Raw genomic sequence first — 19,608 nt, 5'->3', positions numbered from 1 at the left:
AATTGTCTCTTCGTCTGTCCTACATAAGACGCGTCACAATCATTGCATTTAATCTTGTATATGATATTAAAGTTATATGAATGCTGATTTTTATCTTTATGAGTTTTAATGATTTTATTAGGTTTATTTAGACAACGATATCCTACTGTTACATTGGTTTTTTTGATTGAAGAGATAATCATTTCTGAAACTCTATTAATGTAAGGAATGACGAAAAGTTTTTTTGTTTCTTCTTCTGTTCCTGAGTTTTTATCTTGTGTTATTGTATTGTTAGGTTTATGTAACATGGTTTTGTTGGAAATAAGATGTTTTATACGGCGATTAATTGTGTTAAAAATCATGTTGAGAGGATAACCATTACTAACAAGGGACATGTCACAACTGTCCGGAACCGATTTGATTCTTCTTCAAATATGTTGTTAAATACACAAATCTTAAAGACACGTATTTTTTTATATGTGCGGATATTGAGTTTTAAGGGGTGAAACACCCCTTTAAAGAAAAACGGTATTTTTCTTTAGGATCGAATATCTGGTAAATTATAAGAGGTAGAAAAAAAAGACGTACAACAAATTTTAATGGCTTGAAGAGTATTTTAAAGTTATATGAACAACATTTTTTTATTTATTTTTTTTTTAAATACCCCCATCACTTAATTTTTTTTTTCAAAATAAAAAAATTTTGTTCATATAACTTTAAAGTACTCTTCAAGCCATTAAAATTTGTTGTACGTTTTTTTTCTACCTCTTATAGTTTACCAGATATTCGATCCTAAAGAAAAATACCGTTTTTCTTTAAAGGGGTGCTTCACCCCTTAAAATTCAATATCCGCACATATAAAAAAATACGTGTCTTTTAGATTTGTGTATTTAACAACATATTTGAAGAAGAATCAAATCGGTTCCGGACAGTTGTGACATATCCCTTGTAAGTAAGATATTGACCATTAATTCAATATTTTTATTGTAAAATTGTGGGTGTAATAATAGTAGACACCTGTCTGTTAAATTATAAATTATTCCGATTTTTTGGCAATGAGGATGATTAGAAAAATATGATAAAACCCTGCCAGAAAACGTTTCTTTTTGATACCAGTCTAAGTATATTCTGTTATTTAATATTATGATTGAAAGATCTAAAAAACTTAAGCAACGGTCCTTCTCATATTCTACTGTAAATTTTATTCTCTCATGATAGTCATTAAACATATTAACAATTTTTCTTATGTCTTTTGATGGAGTAGTTAATATTATATCGTCAACATATCGGAAATACAATGAAAATTTTTTATCCATAGAGTTAAATATTGTTTCTTCAAAGTCTTGCATAACTAAATCAGCTATCATCGGAGATAATGGAGACTCCATAGGGGTCCCATAAGTTTGTTTATAAATTTTGTTGTTAAATAAAAAATATGTTGATGTTAAAATAAATGTAATCGCATGTGTGAATTCTGTCTGTGGTATTTTTGTGCAATTTATGATATGTCTCCATCTGGTGTTGATACTGTTTATTGCAAGATCTAACGGAATATTAGTCAAAAGTGAGACTACGTCCAGCGAAATCATCACTTCATCTTCTTCTATTCTTTTTCCTGATAGACTGTTATACATATCAAAACTATTGTTAATGTGACTTTTTGCTGTCGGAAGGCTGGAAAGTAATATTTTGTGCATAAAGGAAGCTAATGAATATAGTGCTGTGTTAATGGAAGAAACTATGATTCTAAAAGGAGGCTTACATAGACACACAAGTAAGTCAAACTTAATATTAAAACACAAAATATCGGTTTCCATTCCGGTAAATAAATTATTTATTTCATACAGCGGTTCTATATATTACCCGAAACCATGATAATTCCACGCCTTCCAACGTTGGAATTGTAAAAAGTTTCCCTCATTGGGAAAAAATTCTTCAGTAAAAAACCAGAGAAGAATACACAAAATGATTCGAAATAAATTCACAGGTGAATTATAATGAATGTCAAAAAAAACAGCTTACCTCTATTATTTGCAATGCGTTAAAGACTACAACGAATTTGGTCGTTTACACGGATAAACTAATAATTACTGTAATATTATATGTAACAGATTTGAACATTGAATAAGATTGCGTACAGTCGAAACGTTTGTTATATTTTCTTAATTAATGTATAATACAATAAATAAATTGCTTTTATAACATCCACATAATTTAGCTCGATAGTTGGCCTTCTTTATTCTATGCAAGATTGTTATTTTTAATTAATAATATTTGGAGCTTTCCAGCAATGCATATATTTTAATAATGAATAATAAAGTTCAAAACAGCAATAAAGTCACAAGACTTAAGAACACTAGCGATGAGCAATCCTCAGATCACCGCGATAAAATTCTACTTAATATAGTGTTGTTCAAGCTGGTTGAAATTGAAATTTTGTATTATCTTTAAGAATTATCTTTAAGTATTCGACATTACTTTATTCTGTTATTATAGCATAAAACCGAAACACGCGAGATCACAACATCATTGTTTCGGGACATGTTGATTCTTCTCTTGTTTTGTTTTCGCCGGATAAAGCGTTACCGTTACACCGATTTACTCAAAATCAGGAGATTCGCGCAAACTCGAGTCATCCCCTTCCCGCTTCGCCGAAGGTTCGAGATCTTCGTGGAAAATATTATAAAAGGTCAGACTCGACTAGCGCGGATCTCTATCTGTTTTGATACAAGTATCAATCGAATCACGAATATCTCTAAAATCTGTGGATCGAAATAAATTCATCATCTGGTTATAATACGCGCTGTCGCGTTGAAATAAAGTGTCGATTAAACTGATCTATCGCGATTAATGATCGCAGCAAATTATTTGCTTGTCGGACTCGATAAAATAAACGTATTTTATCCAAAGTGCAACACAGCCTCGCAATTGATATTTCATTTCTCTACTCCGATACCTCAAGATCTCTTTCAGATAATCCATCGACCTTCGGTTCCTCGCGTTCAATCAGCTGACGCTTCACACCACAACATACTCTATCCTTCTCTCTCTCTTAGTCTCACGAGCTCACCGACATTGTCTTCTTTCCCGCCTTCGACACCTCTCGCTCTCTCTGAGCGATATCGGCAATTCTAATTCGCACGTGCATATCAAACAACACGATCGCGAACAAGTGTAAACAAAGCCAGCACTATGGAATTTCAAAATTCCATTAGATGAACGGACAAAGGCGAAAAAAAGCACTGTGGAAAGAGGTCGAAAATATGCTAGGAGGTGTGTACATACATATTTACAGGATATTATTGTAACCGTAAAGTCCTGACATAACCACGACCAAAAAATCAACAAAAGAGAACGCCGAATCAGCATTTCAAAAGATACAGCGCGCGCCTCAAAATCGAAAAAATGCAACCGATTTCATACATGCGTTATCGCAAAACGCAGACGATGCAAAATCGATTGCATACATGCGACTCATTAACCGAAAAACAAAACCTACTTTCGGGTAATATAAGCGCGCCTGATTAACTCCTCGGGGCCGTATTCCGAACCAAGGAAGACAAGTAATTACATCTAATCTACTGCGAGGACGCGCTGCGATTCGATATACCGAAGCATTGTACACGTGAGTTTGGAATCAACTCTTCTCTTGTTATCAAAGTGTTCTTTTCACCACCCTCGACACTCGGAGTCCTAACTCCTAAGACGAACGGACCCCTCAAAGTATCTTGCAAATCCCGTTGTACCTTGAGAGGCACAACAAAATGGTGGCAGCGGTGGGATACTAGGCAATAAAGGATATCTAACAATACAAGATTCCTGACAACAAGAGAGATCTGCCAAGTACGGATCTGCCAACATCGTCAGTGCTCGAGGACCTCAAACAGAAAACCGAGAGAAGCTGCAGCGAACCAGAACAGGAGCATCCAACCACAAGATAGCGCAAGAAGCCGACCATAGCAATTCGGAGACGCCGCGGAGTGCGACAGGAGACTCTCTGGCGCCGACCAACAGCTGACCGTGCGGAAACGACGAGCGAGCGAAAGAAGAATGCGTACCGTCGTTATACTGTAAGTCAGCATATTGTATAATAACTAATAATAACACCGACTTGTATAATAACATCGCCTGAATGTCGGCACCGTAAAAAAGAAGGTCACGTTTCAACGACCCCGTTTTTTAAGCGCACCGGCGAAATTAGAAAATAGATTCGGCTTCGTAACGCCCGTGCAAGTAGCAGAAAAAGCGGCCCGCGATATTCGCGATAGCGTACGGAAGAATCTAGAATCCGAATACCCAGGCGTAAATCCGCGCAAACCGGAAGCTCGCGGACCCGAAACCCAAGGCGTAACGGACAACCAGTCCTCGCCGCATAATAATAACGAAGCAGGACCGAGCAATATCGATTGCACAACGGTTGATCGCGTTTCGGTAAGACAAAACTACTCCCCCGTGTCGTACGATAGTAGTATCTTTTAGTTACCTGGCGGAGACACTATGACACACCCCACGGTCCTGTCCGACGCCATAGATAGAGAAATCAAGCGTATGCGAACGCAGACTAGGCATGGCGCCACCGCCCATTACGAGGACGCCGGACGTCCTAGCGAAGATCCGAGCAACGCGGTATTAGTCGAGGTTTTGCAGAGCTTCCGAGAAATGCAAGAGGAAATGAGACACCTCCGCGACCAGATGCAGGACCTACGTACTAACCGGGAAGACTTAAATAGAACGCGAATAATACACGAAAACCCCTATTCCGAAATCTCATATGGACGAACCGTGAGCGACGTGCGCAGACAAACCGCGCATTTGCATGGCTTCTTACGGCTGAAAGAAGCGCGGGACATGATACCTGAGTTCGACGGAACCTCCCAAGCCAGACTTAAAGAATTTCTAAGCGCCAGCTCCTACGCCATAAAAAATATTAATCCTGTAGACGAAAAGACGCTACTAGAAGCGATACTCTGCACCAAGCTAAAGGGGAAGCCTATGCTCGACTTCGAAACACGCGACATAAACAACTTCATACAACTTAAAAGGGAACTAGAAATCTGCTATGTAAGCAAGAGGAGCACTACCCATCTGCAGGTGGAATTCAACACCTTGAAGCAAAAACCCGGCGAAAGCGCCCGGGAATACGGACTACGCGTCGACAATTTAGCCATGGAACTATACGAATCCATGATCAAAGGGCAGGCTTTCGACAGCGAGCGCAAGCGCATTATACTTGATACTCTACAGCAACAAACCCTGCAGAACTTCCAGATAGGCCTCCAGGAAAACATCCAGCTGATGGTACGAGCGCAGCATCACACGACGCTACAAGACGCCATCGCACAAGCCAGCGCGGAAGAGAAAGTGAAGGGCCCGACAGAGCCGGCACTACGACCCAGGGCCGACCAGACCGCGTCACACGCAAGACACATCAACAAAACCCTGCAGTGCCATAAATGCGGGAAGACAGGACACCTCGGACGAGACTGCCGCACGAGTCGATACGCCAACAGATTCTCTTTGCCAAAGCCACAAGGGAAAATCAACGCTGTCGAGAAACATTGCACTTACTGCAAAAAATCGGGCCACGGCCGTAACGAATGTTGTAGTCTGCACGGACGCCCTGGAAATACGCGGACAAAGAAACGGAAATAAGAGCGCCCAAGGCTATCCTAACACTAGTGGATAGCGAAAGAAACATACAACACCAGAGGATGAAGAAGACGGGGAAAACACGAAACGGCCGAGTACCAAAATCTCGCAAGTAACCACACAACCACCCTCTACTACAGGACTAGATCTAGTGACTCTCCCCATCCAGGAGGCAAAGAAGGGAAGATTAAATTTACTCTTCGACACCGGCGCAACCGTTATCTTAATTAAATTAAGAAATCTAAAAGGGGAAGCCATGATCTACGAAGAGAAAATGGCATTGACCGGAGTGACGGGACACCAGATCCAGACCATAGGAAAAATCAAGGCCACAATAACCTTGAAAGACCGAAAAATACGGCATCCTATCTACATCGTGAAGGACGATTTCCCCATCGACTACTAGGGGATCTTGGGAGTAGATTTCCTGCAAAAGCACAAGGGACAACATGCGATTACGACAAAAAACAGCTACAACTAGCAGAGACAATATTAAAATTACGCCCGTACCGCGCGCTAATGCTGAAGCCGCGAAGCGAAACAATCGTCCGAGCCACCACCGACTCGAATAAGGTAAGCGTGGTACGCGCCGAGGAAATGCTGCCCGGAGTATTTATCGGACACTGTCTCGTAGAACCAGGAGAATTTTCATGCCCGATTAGCGTTATAAATACAACCGAAAAATACATTAAAATATCAACTCCCTGGGTAAGCGTCGAGGAAATTGAGCGGGATCCGTTAGCGCACGGTGCGATAGCGCACAACCCGATAGCACACGAAAAATTGAACACAATTCCCGATAGCCCACATCCCTTTAGCACACATCCCGATAGCACACAATCCAAAAGGCGCATCATCCCGATAGCGCACAATGAAAAAGGCGCATTATCCTGATAGTGCACAATGCAAAAGGCGTATTGTTCCGATAACACACATCCCGATAGCGCACGGTGCGATAGCCCACAGCCCGATAGCGCACGGTGCGATAGCCCACAGCTCGATAGCGCACGGTGCGATAGCCCACAGCCCGATAGCACACATCCCGATAGCGCACGGTGCGATAGCCCACAGCCCGATAGCGCACGGTGCGATATCCCACAGCCCGATGGCGCACGGTGCGATAGCCCACAGCCCGATAGCGCACGGTGCGATAGCCCACAGCCCGATAGCGCATGGTGCGATAGCCCACAGCCAGATAGCGCACGGGGCGATAGCCCACAGCCCGATAGCACACATCCCGATAGCACACATCCCGATAGCACACATCCCGATAGCACACGGGTCCGAAGCACCCCCCCCCCCGTGTGCTATCGGGCTGTGGGCTATCGCACCGTGCGCTATCGGTCTGTGGGCTATCGCACCGTCCGCTATCGGGATGTGTGCTATCGGAACAATGCGCCTTTTGCATTGTGCGCTATCGGGATAATGCGCCTTTTTCATTGTGCGCTATCGGGATGATGCGCCTTTTGCATTGTACCATATGCTATCGGGCTGTGTGCTAAAGGGATGTGGGTTATCGGGAATTATATTAAATTTTATGTGTGCTATTGGGCTGTGGGCTATCGCACCGTGCGCTAACGGGACCCTCCCGAGGAAATTACGAATACGGTGGCTCGAATAGATGATGTCCCGCCCCCGCAGGAGGCGCCTACACTCTCCCGCAGAGAGCAAATAAAAAATTTACTCCGACTACAACATCTCAATCAAGAAGAAGTGAAAACATTGCTTCAAATCTGTGAGGAATTCGGTGACGTGTTTTACCTTAAAGGAGACGCGCTGACTTGCACTCCTACTACGTCACACGAAATCGCACTCCGAGCTGACAGTGCACCTGTAAATGTACGCCCATACCGATTGCCGGAGAAACACAAAAAAGAGATAAATAAACAAATAGAGGGCATGTTAACGGACAAATTAATCCGACCTAGTAACAGCCAATGGAATGCGCCTTTACTAGTGGTCCTCAAAAAAGGCGGATGCGGAAGGTAACAAAAAATTACGCCATCGGAGCCATACTGTCGCAAGGCCCGGTAGGACAAGACCGCCCGATCGCTTACGCAAGCAGAATTTTGTCGCGGGCGGAACATAACTATAATACTACTGAAAAGGAACTACTAGCCATAGTATGGGCAGTAAAACATTTCAGGCCTTATCTGTATGGTACGAAATTCAAAATTATCGCCGATCACAAACCATTAGTATGGTTATTTAATGTAACGGATCCTGGATCGCGGTTGATGCGTTGACGATTAAAACTTGAAGAGTACGATTACGAGATTGTACACAAGGCGGGCAAAGCTAATAAAAACGCCGACGCACTTAGCCGACACGTAGGCGAAATTAATAAAATCGATGAAGAAGAAATCGACGACACAAAAACAGAGCGGAAATACACGGAAGAGGAGAAACGCCGCATACTATATGAGTATCACGACGCATCCCTAGGAGGACATCAAGGGATAGAACGCACCATTAACAGAATCCGATTATTACACAACTGGAAAGGGCTGACTAAGGACGTAGAAAATTATGTAACAAAATGTGAACTCTGCCAAAAAAATAAACTCGCGAAAAAACAAAGCACCGCTGGTAATAACAGACACCGCAAGCAAACCGTTCGAAAAATGCGCTTTAGACATCGTAGGACCCCTAACGATCTCTGGTAATGGAAATAAATATATACTTACCTTCCAAGATAATCTAACGAAATTTAGTAAAGCGATTCCGATAACTAACCAAGAAACCGCAACAATTGCAAGGGAATTTGTAACAAAAATTATCTTCGAACATGGTATCCCAGAAAAGTTCTTAACCGACCAGGGTACAAACTTCTTTAGCGAAATGTTCAAGGACGTCTGTAAATTACTAAAAATTGAGAAAATTCAGACAACTGCCTACCACCCAGAAAGCAACGGAGCCTTGGAACGATCACACCGTACCTTAGCAGAATACCTTCGCCACTACATTAATGCTGAACAAACAGACTGGGATGAATGGACATCGTACGCGATGTTTGCGTATAACACCACACCTCATACAGCAACGGGGTTCACGCCGTTCGAACTACTTTATGGACATCAAGCGACCCTACCTACGGCATTATCGCAACCCCCGAAGCCGACATATACATACGATGACTACGCGCAAGAATTGAAAGAAAAATTACGCGCCGCACAGTAAATCGCAAAGGAACACTTAAAAGATGAAAAGGTGAAAGCGAAGGATAATTACGACAAAAAGTCGAAGAATACCACGTTCAAGGTAGGAGAAAAAATGCTATTACACAACGAAACCGTCCGCAGGGGCCGGTCCAAAAAACTCGATGCATTATGGACCGGACCATACACAATCATCGACAAAATCTCCGATGTCAATTATAATATTAAAGTAGGACGAAAGATAATAAATACACATGCGAACCGTTTAAAAGCGTTCATAGAACATTAAGAAAGAAAAATGTCGGCACATCTATTTCCATTCCAGAGCGCTAATGGCATGGAAGATGCAGTCTACTACCGCAAGAAAAGACCTAGAAGCGGAATACAAGGTAGAACAATTTAATCGAGAGCCAGGGATATATTTCGAAAAAATCGGATATCTACATCAAGTAGAATCCAACTGGAAGTTAATAATTAATATAGACCTAGGAACCTTAAATAAAAGATTCCACGATTTACAAAATTATATTGATCACGACCACCTTCTACACAAGTTACAAAATAAAGAAAACTGCCAAATCCAAAAAACGATTATCGAAACGGAGAATGATAAATTAACACAACTCTTAAAACGAGTAAACATCATATACAGGACACCGACAAACAAACGAAGAGGACTACTCGACGGGATCGGGACACTAGCAAAAACACTCTTCGGAACCATGGATGCCAATGACGAAAAAGTCATTAAGGAACAACTACTCCTCTTACAAAATCAAGAGCAAATACTGCATCATAACTATAAAAAATCAAGTTAAAATTTTGAACACAACAATCGCCCACATCGATAATCTGGAAAAAACAACACAATACAACGAACAACTACTACTAAACCTTACCACCAAAATACAAAAACAGATGGCAAGTCAAGTACAACGAGAAGAAATACACGAATACTTCTCCATAATTAATGCCATAATAACGGATTTAATGAGCCGCGGAAGACGTCATCGAACACTTAATGGCAGTAAAAACAGGAAAGATACATCCGAGGTTAATTCCGTTAGATCAAATCATAGAAAGTCTCAAGGAAGCCACGTCACAAGTGCCCCAAGGACTATTCTTCCCCTTCGGTATCTCCGAAGACAATTGGCTCACGATTGAAAAGTTCGTAACAGTTAGCGCATATTTTAATAACCCATACGTACACACTATTTTGCGCTTCCCACTAATTTCGAAGCAGTGGTATCAACGCAGAGTACTTATCCCCCTACCGAGTTATAGCCACGGGAAATTATTTACCTTCGCAGAAATAAACCAACCGATAGTAGCCATTGATAACGAAAATCAAAATTATCTAACGATAACGCAAAGTAATTTAGAAAAATGTATTAACGTAGACAATCACTATACGAGGGCAGTTCAATAAGTCAGTGACTTTTACAAGATATGGCACTCAAATCGCAATCTAATTTTATTTCTGATATTTACCATCTTATTTAAGTATACACACCAAGTTTCAAGTAGATCTGTCAAATAGAAATTTTTTGACAGCGTTCTAAAGCGGATAAGTTTGTGTTTTTTGCTAAAATGGAAAAAAGTGAATTTCGTGTGCTAATAAAACATTACTTTTTGCGTGGAAAAACCATTAAGGAAACTGAAGAAAAGCTAAAAAAGTATTATGGGGACTCTGCTCCGTCGCATGAAATGGTTCACAAGTGGTTCACTGAATTTCGTTGTGGTTTTTGGTCGATTGTGAGCAAGCGCGGCACCCATCTGGCCGACAGCTTCTTCATGCCCAAATGTTTATGCAAGATATTAAAAACACGTTCGTTTAAGATGTTTACCATCTTGGCTATCTCGCGTATCTTCACTCGACGATCGTCCAATACAATATCATGGATTTTATTGACTGTTTCTTCAGTTGTGACCTCATTCGGACGTCCCGGGCGCTCAGCATCATTCGTGCTTGTACGACCACAACGAAATTCAGTGAACCACTTATGAACCATTCCATGCGACGGAGCAGAGTCCCCATAATACTTTTTTAGCTTTTCTTCAGTTTCCTTAATGGTTTTTCCACGCAAAAAATAATGTTTTATTAGCACACGAAATTCACTTTTTTCCATTTTAGCAAAAAACACAAACTTATCCGCTTTAGAACGCTGTCAAAAAATTTCTATTTGACAGATCTACTTGAAACTTGGTGTGTATACTTAAATAAGATGGTAAATATCAGAAATAAAATTAGATTGCGATTTGAGTGCCATATCTTGTAAAAGTCACTGACTTATCGAACTGCCCTTGTATATGCGAACAAAATAGGCCCATCTATCACATAAACGACAATGCGATCTGCAAAATTCAAGCGTACATACACACACCCCCAGGGCAAAAGTTATGCGACACACGATATATACATACATTCCAATCATACCATATGGATTGAGCTGACTAACCAGCACTCATGGTTGTACTCCACACTTACCGAGCAGCCGATAACCATAAACTGCCAACACCATGAAGAATATAGGACAACCATCGCGGGGACAGGACGAATCACACTAGGCAACACTTGTAAATTAGTAACAGCCGACATGATTGTAAAAACTTTGGGAACCATAGACGGCACATATCTCCAAGCGTACTTACCAGAATATAATATCTCAAGATTAAAATTCGAAATACCGGCGAACCTGAATACAATACAGTTAAAGAAAATAATTCAGAACCCTACCGAACTAAAAGATTTAAGCTCGAGACTACAAGATCTAACAGAAGATCTAGATAACGTCAGCGTCAACCCGTTTTTACAAAAACAATTTATATATCCAATATCAGGTAGCACAGCCATACTTATTATAAGCATAATAGCTATAATATTGTACCGAAGAAATAGAAGACAAAACCCACCACGTGAAGAATAGGGAAAAGGAAAACTCGATCCATTTTCTTTTTTCCGCGGGGGAAGGGTGTTGTAACAGTAAAGTCCTGACACAACCACGACCAAAAAATCCACAAAAGAGAACGCCGAATCAGCATTTCGAAAGATACAGCGCGCGCCTCAAAATCGAAAAAACGCAACCGATTGCATACATGCGTTATCGCAAAACGCAGACGATGCAAAACCGATTGCATACATGCGACTCATTAACCGAAAAACAAAACCTACTTTCGGGTAATATAAGCGCGCCTGATTAACTCCTCGGGGTCGTATTCCGAACCAAGGAAGACAAGTAATTACATCTAATCTACTGCGAGGACGCGCTGCGATTCGATATACCGAAGCATTGTACACGTGAGTTTGGAATCAACTCTTCTCTTGTTATCAAAGTGTTCTTTTCACCACCCTCGACACTCGGAGTCCTAACTCCTAAGACGAACGGACCCCTCAAAGTATCCTACAAATCCCGTTGTACCCTGAGAGGCACAACAATATTATACATTATATGAAGTTGCAAAGTTCAAGTATTAACTACAAGCTATTTTAAAAATTTGAATTAATTTTATGATTACAGGAGTTATGACTGCGGAAGATGCAATGAAAAGATGGAAATATTTAAGAGATTGTTACGTGCGTTACAAATGACAGATAAACGCATATGTTCCGAGTGGATCTGGTGCACAACCAAAGAAACAGAAAATGTTCCGCTTTTATGAAATCATAAAGTTCATCGATGAACCATTGGAAAATGTACAGCCTATATTTTTTTTACATTTTTCTTAAATTACTTCTATTACTTTTTTTATTACTTTTTTTCTATATTATGATTAATCTTAATTTCATAATATACATTTTCGTAATTTTTCCATTACTAATATAATAAAATTCAACATGGAATTGTTTTTGAGGACTATCACTAATTTATCCGATTGTGATACATCTGAAGACGCACAGGAAGAGGTTGATTTTTTGCTATCTTCAACTTTAACATCAAATAACACATGTGAAAATAAACCGTGGTCACGAGCTTCACGACGACCGTCAAGAACTTCTACATAAAATACAATTCGTAAGAAAAAAATTTAGCTTTATTATGTCTTCTTAAAGAAATCTAACATAATCGATTTAATAAACTTTATTGTTGCAGCGAGTACACATAGTGAATCTTTTACATCGGAACTACAGAACGAGCTTAAAAGTATTCTGAATGTTCCAGTTTCAGAAAAAGATGCCATTGACTGTTTTGTAGCTTCTTTATCAGACGGAATGTGAAAGTTATCACATAAAAGATTTCGTCTATTACAAATAGCCATTCTGCAGCTTCTTACAGAGGCCAAAGAAGAGAAAGCTAAAAAAAAAGAAAAGAATTATTAATTTAATTTTATAAGGTTCATCATCTCCGGTTAACTCAATCGGCCGATTAAATTTAAGAATTGCCAACTGTAAAGCACATATATCTTACTGTCAATGTGGGTAAAGTTGTTTAGTTTTAAGCTTTGCAGGTGCAATTCTTAAATTGAATCGGCTGATTAAGTTAACCGGAGATGGTGAACCTTATAAAATTAAATTAATAATTCTTTTCTTTTTTTTTAGCTTTCTCTTCTTTGGCCTCTGTAAGAAGCTGCAGAATGGCTATTTGTAATAGACGAAATCTTTTATGTGATAACTTTCACATTCCGTCTGATAAAGAAGCTACAAAACAGTCAATGGCATCTTTTTCTGAAACTGGAACATTCAGAATACTTTTAAGCTCGTTCTGTAGTTCCGATGTAAAAGATTCACTATGTGTACTCGCTGCAACAATAAAGTTTATTAATAAAGTTTATTAAAACTGGCCCTATGAGATGTTTAATTATAATAGATTAATTATAGGAGTAGTGGAAATGATCGACCAAAACTAGCAAATAATAAATTTATTTAAATTTCACGACGTTTCGACCATATGATTGTGGTCCTTTTCAAGTGAAACACTGAAACAAAATTTTTTACATATCGTCGGTGACACAGAACACTTTTAGTATAACCAATGCCCAATTTAACAAGAGATACCCATACTTACAAATAAAATTAATTACAATTACATCTCAATTATACACGATTGTCATTGTACAGCATTTTTTATTTAAAAAGTCAAATAAATTGAAAGTGCGAGACAGCAGACAACATATCCTCGCGAAGGATCGTCACAGAATAATAGATTTCAAGTAAGCTTATTTACACGACCTTAATTATTTTGTTATAGACATCATTTAAACTCTCTGTATCCTTATGTGAGTTAATGTTATTATCAAGTTTTTTAATGTAAAACATTTCGGCTATCTCTCTCTTCCTTACATGTTTTTCAGTATGTAAAACATTATATTTGTTCCAATCGAAATCATGTTTATGCTCAGACCGATGTTTACTTATAACAGAATGTGAAGTATGATGCAATTTTATATTATTGCAATGTTCTTTAAACCGTGTACTAAGATGTCTCTTCGTTTGTCCTATGTATACCGCTGGACAATCATTACAATTTATTTTGTAAACGACGTTAGTCGCGCGATCTCTAGTCAAAACATCCTTGCCACACTTAATGAGGATATTCAGTTTTTTAGGGCATCTATAAACGACTTCCATGTCGAATTTTTTTAGAGAAAATGAGATACTATCACTAATGTCACTCACATAAGGTATCGAAATGTAACGTGTTTTTGTCGGAGATTCAATTTTGTTCTCGTCAATATTACTATTCTTATTATATTTTAAAAAATTGGTTCTTTTTTGTAAAAATCGTTTAATGATATTTGTGGGGAAGCCGTTATTTAATAAAATATTTTTAACTATTTCTATATTTTCTCGGTGAAACCGCTCATCGGATAATAACATCGCGTGGTCAACCAAACTATAAATTGTATTAATTTTAAATTTTAACGGATGACTCGAAAGAAAATTAATATATCTACCCGACCACGTGGGTTTTCTGTACCAATTCGTTATAAGTTTATTATTAGAACGAAACACAGTAGTATTTAAGAAATTTAAGGACGAGTTACATTCTATCTCATGTGTAAATTTCAGACGTTCGTGATAATTATTGAAAGTGGAAAGTATATTATCTATTTTATCCCTTGGTATTATGGCAAAGATATCATCGACATATCTATAGTACACAGGGACCTCAAAGCCCAAAACGCCCAAGCAATGTGATTCAAGGTCGTCCATAATTATATCGGCTAAAATTGGTGATAGCGGAGAGCCCATTGGACTCCCATAAATTTGTTCATAAAATTGCCCCTCAAACATAAAACTGGTTGAATCAAGAATGGTTTCCACAGCATATGTAAACTGTGTTAAATTTAATTTCGTATTCTTCGAGATGTCATCCCAACGCTTTTCAATTCCCTTCATGACCAAATCTTTAGGAATGTTGGTAAAAAGCGAGGTGACATCCAAGGAGATCATTATTTCGTATTCATTAATTACTCTATCCTTTATATTTTTTGAAAACGACCAACCATCATTTATATGTGAATCTGGCTTTCTTATGGAACATTGTATAATGTTGTGAATATAATTCGCTAAATTGTAAAACGGACTATCGAGTGACGAAACGATAACACGTAAAGGAACACCGTTCTTATGAATCTTAGGAAGTCCGTAGCATCGTGGTAAATTGCCGTTTGTACAATTCAAATGTTTATACGTTCTCTCATCTATAATATCATTAGAGCGCCATGATTTTAACAATGAATTTAGTTTAATAGTTAAAGGTTTTATCGGATCTTTTTTAAGTTTTTTATATGTATAAGGGTCGTTAAGTAAAACTTCCATTTTTTCCAAATATTCGCTTTTATCCAAGACTACAGTTGTTTGCCCCTTATCAGCTCGAGTGACTAAAATATCTTTATTTTTATTTAGAAAATCCTTACACAAAGTAAACCCCTTCTGAATCAGTCTATCTGTAACGCTCACGTGTTTTTTATCTCGAAGAAATATATTTAGAGAATCTACGATTGAGTTTCTTGCATCTGATCTGTCTTCACGCGGTATTTTAAGAGCATTAACTTCAAAATTTTTTATAACTTCTAACGTATAACTCAGGCGGTCATTCTTATTCGATTGTTGTAACGGGAGCGCGAAATTTCCGCCAAGACTTAGAGTATTCTTAATTGTGTCCGGAAGTTCCTTGCTACTAATATTTACTAACCATTTTGAATTGTATAATTGAGATGTAATTGTAATTAATTTTATTTGTAAGTATGGGTATCTCTTGTTAAATTGGGCATTGGTTATACTAAAAGTGTTCTGTGTCACCGACGATATGTAAAAAATTTTGTTTCAGTGTTTCACTTGAAAAGGACCACAATCATATGGTCGAAACGTCGTGAAATTTAAATAAATTTATTATTTGCTAGTTTTGGTCGATCATTTCCACTACTCCTATTTTTCTGACTAGCGATCGTTAATAATAATTAAGATTAATTATAATTTAGAATTTTATATTTTTGTTCGTTAAGCCATGCGCACAATAGAGAAAATATTAAGAATAAGAATAAGTCAACAATGTAGGCTCCCTGCATTGATAAATTATAAATTCAGAAGGAGGCTATATGGAGCCACGCGTAGGGTGTAGGTACGCAAATACTAAAAACAAACTTGTTGAAATAACAAATTTATTAAATCTAAACGTTTCGGTCCTTTCTTTGGACCTTCTTCAGTAAATTTAATACAATAAATTATAATGTGGAATCTACATACTGACGCACGCAGCGCAAAAAGCCGTGAGCCCCCCCGATCGATACCCCACTAAGTAGACAAAGTGAAATAATATGTCATGAGGTACTCAAAAGTGGACTCTAATGAAGAGTATAGTGAGGAATTTCCGACAGAGGGCTCACTCTTACTCACACACTCATCCATCGCACGTTCACACGACCGTACGCGGACGCGTCCGACGCACGAGTGAAGAAGATATTCGGTTTGATGCTATTTATAAGGCGCCATACAATGGCTCATAGCCTGTTATCGAAGTCCATGTCAAACACAATGTGTGGAATTTATTTCTCTCCCTCTCTCTCTCCCCCTCCCCCCTCTCCGTCTCTCTCCCTCTATCCCTGTCCCCCTTTCCTCTCGCTTCCCCCCCTTCTCTATCTCCTTCTCTCAAACATACAATGTATGGAAATTAATGTTACAACTGATTTATGGCTCTATAAAGGAATTCGATAACAACTAAACGAAGACCGTCTTTCAGGAAATTTGTGGCATATTTGTCACAACAGATATATATGCTTGACTTAGACACTCTGTGTCTTCTTGTCGGTTTAGGCCATTTATCTGGCGCCTGATAAACAGCATCTCTGATACAAGTCTCTTTCTTAGAAACGGTTCCTCATCCAAGATCTCAACGTTATCCCAATCAAATTCGTGGTTATTCAGCCTGTGGTCCGTGATCACGGATTTTTGCGCGGTGTTTCTTTTTATGTGATTTCTGTGCTCCCTAATGCGTGTTCTCAACTGTCTGCTGGTCTGACCGACATAAGAGGCATTACAATTTTGACATGAAATTTTGTATACAACGTTATTATGCCAATCTTTCTGCAGTGTGTATTTATGCACGCGGATAAACGAGCGTAACTTATTCAAACCTGTGTAGGACATTTTTACATCTAGATCACGGACCACATGGCTAAACCGCTCGGAAAATTTGGGTATGTATGGGACATTAAAATATGCAACGCGGGCCGAATTAGTATCAGGTGTTCTGTTAGCGTCACCTGAATTATTATTTTTATTTCTCGCAAACAAAGTCCTAAGCCTTTCGTGAAATGTTTCAAAAATCAGTTGCAATGGATACCCATTATCACGTAACACCCCGATGACCAATTCGAGGTTCTTTTGGTAATATCTTGGATGTGATAACCAGAAAGCCCTGTCTATTAGACCAAATATTGTGCCTCTCTTGTGGCAGAGAGGGTGACAGGAGTAATAATTCAGATATCTTCCCGAAAATGTTGGTTTATGGTACCAGTCGAATTCAACATATTCCCGGTTTAAAATGAATGTAACATCCAAAAAATCGAGTCTGTTTGTGATAATCACATCTCGCGTGTAAGTTCCGGGTGAAAAAATTCCACGGCCGACGCGAGTCAAGGCACAGGCCTCTATGACTTTTCTTTACAGCTGAGGTGACGGCTCCGATGGGGGTCGGAATAAATTGGATTTTATTTTGCGTACTAAATTGCTTTATTTTGTACTTTTTGACAGAATGATCTTAGGCGGCGGTAGGATTAACTGTAGTCGTTTTCTCCGAATGAGCGAGATTATATAGAGTAGGCCCCAAGAGTGGCCCGATATGTCCCGAAAATTCCCGAAGTAAAAGGCGATCGCTGCCTCGCGTCCTAAATTAATTTGACTCGACCAATAATCGGTGCGTCATAAATCGGAGCAAATATGATACCCGAATTTCAATAATATATATACGTTATGTACCCGAGACAATAATAAAGTATCGCTCGCCTCTCGAGACCCTCTGTTATAATATTGACATAAATTAAATGATAATATAAGGCAGTCGCTATAAGATACAAATAATTGCTAAATATGAAACACCGCCCCCTTTGGAAGACTGTGTCTTACAATAATAATATGTGTATGAGTCAGATGATACATAAAATAAGTACGTGACATAATGTTGCATAAATACATGAAATAATATATAATTACCTAAATATAACAAACAAAATAATTAATGCAATAGAAATCGAGCATATAATAAACAATTGTCGTGACTTAAATGTTTTAATAAATAAGAAAAAAAATCAAAAAAATCAAATACTTATAATTTGTCAATAAATACTAGCTAATCGTTAAGCCTGTGGTCAAATCGAATAATCAATTAAGCTTTAGCTGCTGCTTAAAAGCACGTCAATGTATTATAATATTACGTTTAACAAATAATTTGGTATAATTGCTAATCCTTGATCGGCAGGATTGATAATTTTGCCAGTGGTCTGACGAATGATCCCTTGGCCGTTATCACCGTTGCGGATCGGGCAATGCCGTCCGCTCCAGGGTGAATCTCCTTTATTCGACCAAGCATCCACTATAATGGCGGAAGTCCCTGTTGATTGACGAGTACCATTCTTCCGGTCTCCATTTGCTCGCCCTTGTTGCTAGCCCATTTTTGTCGTTGCTGTAATTGATTCAAATATTCTCGGCTCCAACGATTCCAAAAATGCTGACGGAGTTGCTCAACTCTCTGCCATCGTATCAATCTGCCTTGATTGACATCGGTAAGGTCGCGGCAAGGAAAACTCCTCAACGCATCACCGACCAAAAAATGCCCTGGCGTTAGATAATCTAGATCATTCGGATCAGAACTCAGTGGAATCAACGGACGCGAATTGAGAACGGCCTCTATTTCGCATAGTACAGTTTGCAATTCCTCGAACGTGAGATGTGATTCGCCAACAATGCGCCGCAAGTGATGCTTCACTGACTTTACCGCGGACTCCCAAAGCCCGCCAAAATGCGGTGCTCCGGGCGGAATAAAATGCCACGACATCCCCGAGTCGCAACAAAACTGCCTTATCCTGCCCCAATTTTCGTTTTTGTTATAAAATTCATAAAATTCTGTTAGCTGGCGCGATGCGCCCTTGAAATTAGTGCCATTGTCCGAAAATATAGAGGCTGGACATCCCCGTCGCGAAATAAATCGCTTGAGAGTGGCCATAAATGCTTCAGTCGTTAGATCGCTAACTACCTCGATATGAATTGCCTTCGTAGCGAGACATATAAATACGCAAACGTAGGCCTTGTTATTTCTAGAATTTCCGCTTTCCTTCTCTTATAATAAGAGGTCCCGCGTAATCGATCCCGCAATTAGAAAATTCG

General features: G+C 39.1%; 1 pseudogene; it reads left to right on the top strand.

The window, feature by feature from the left end:
- Positions 1-13,104, top strand: part of LOC145936545 (uncharacterized) — a 28,971-nt pseudogene extending 15,867 nt beyond the window's left edge.
- The last annotated feature ends 6,504 nt before the right edge of the window (positions 13,105-19,608 follow it).

The sequence above is a fragment of the Prenolepis imparis genome, unplaced genomic scaffold (assembly GCF_030444845.1).
Source record: "Prenolepis imparis isolate NDT839.2.m4 unplaced genomic scaffold, iyPreImpa1.0 SCAF_5, whole genome shotgun sequence".
Taxonomy (NCBI): Eukaryota; Metazoa; Arthropoda; class Insecta; order Hymenoptera; family Formicidae; genus Prenolepis; species Prenolepis imparis.
This window is presented reverse-complemented; position numbering and strand designations above follow the sequence as displayed.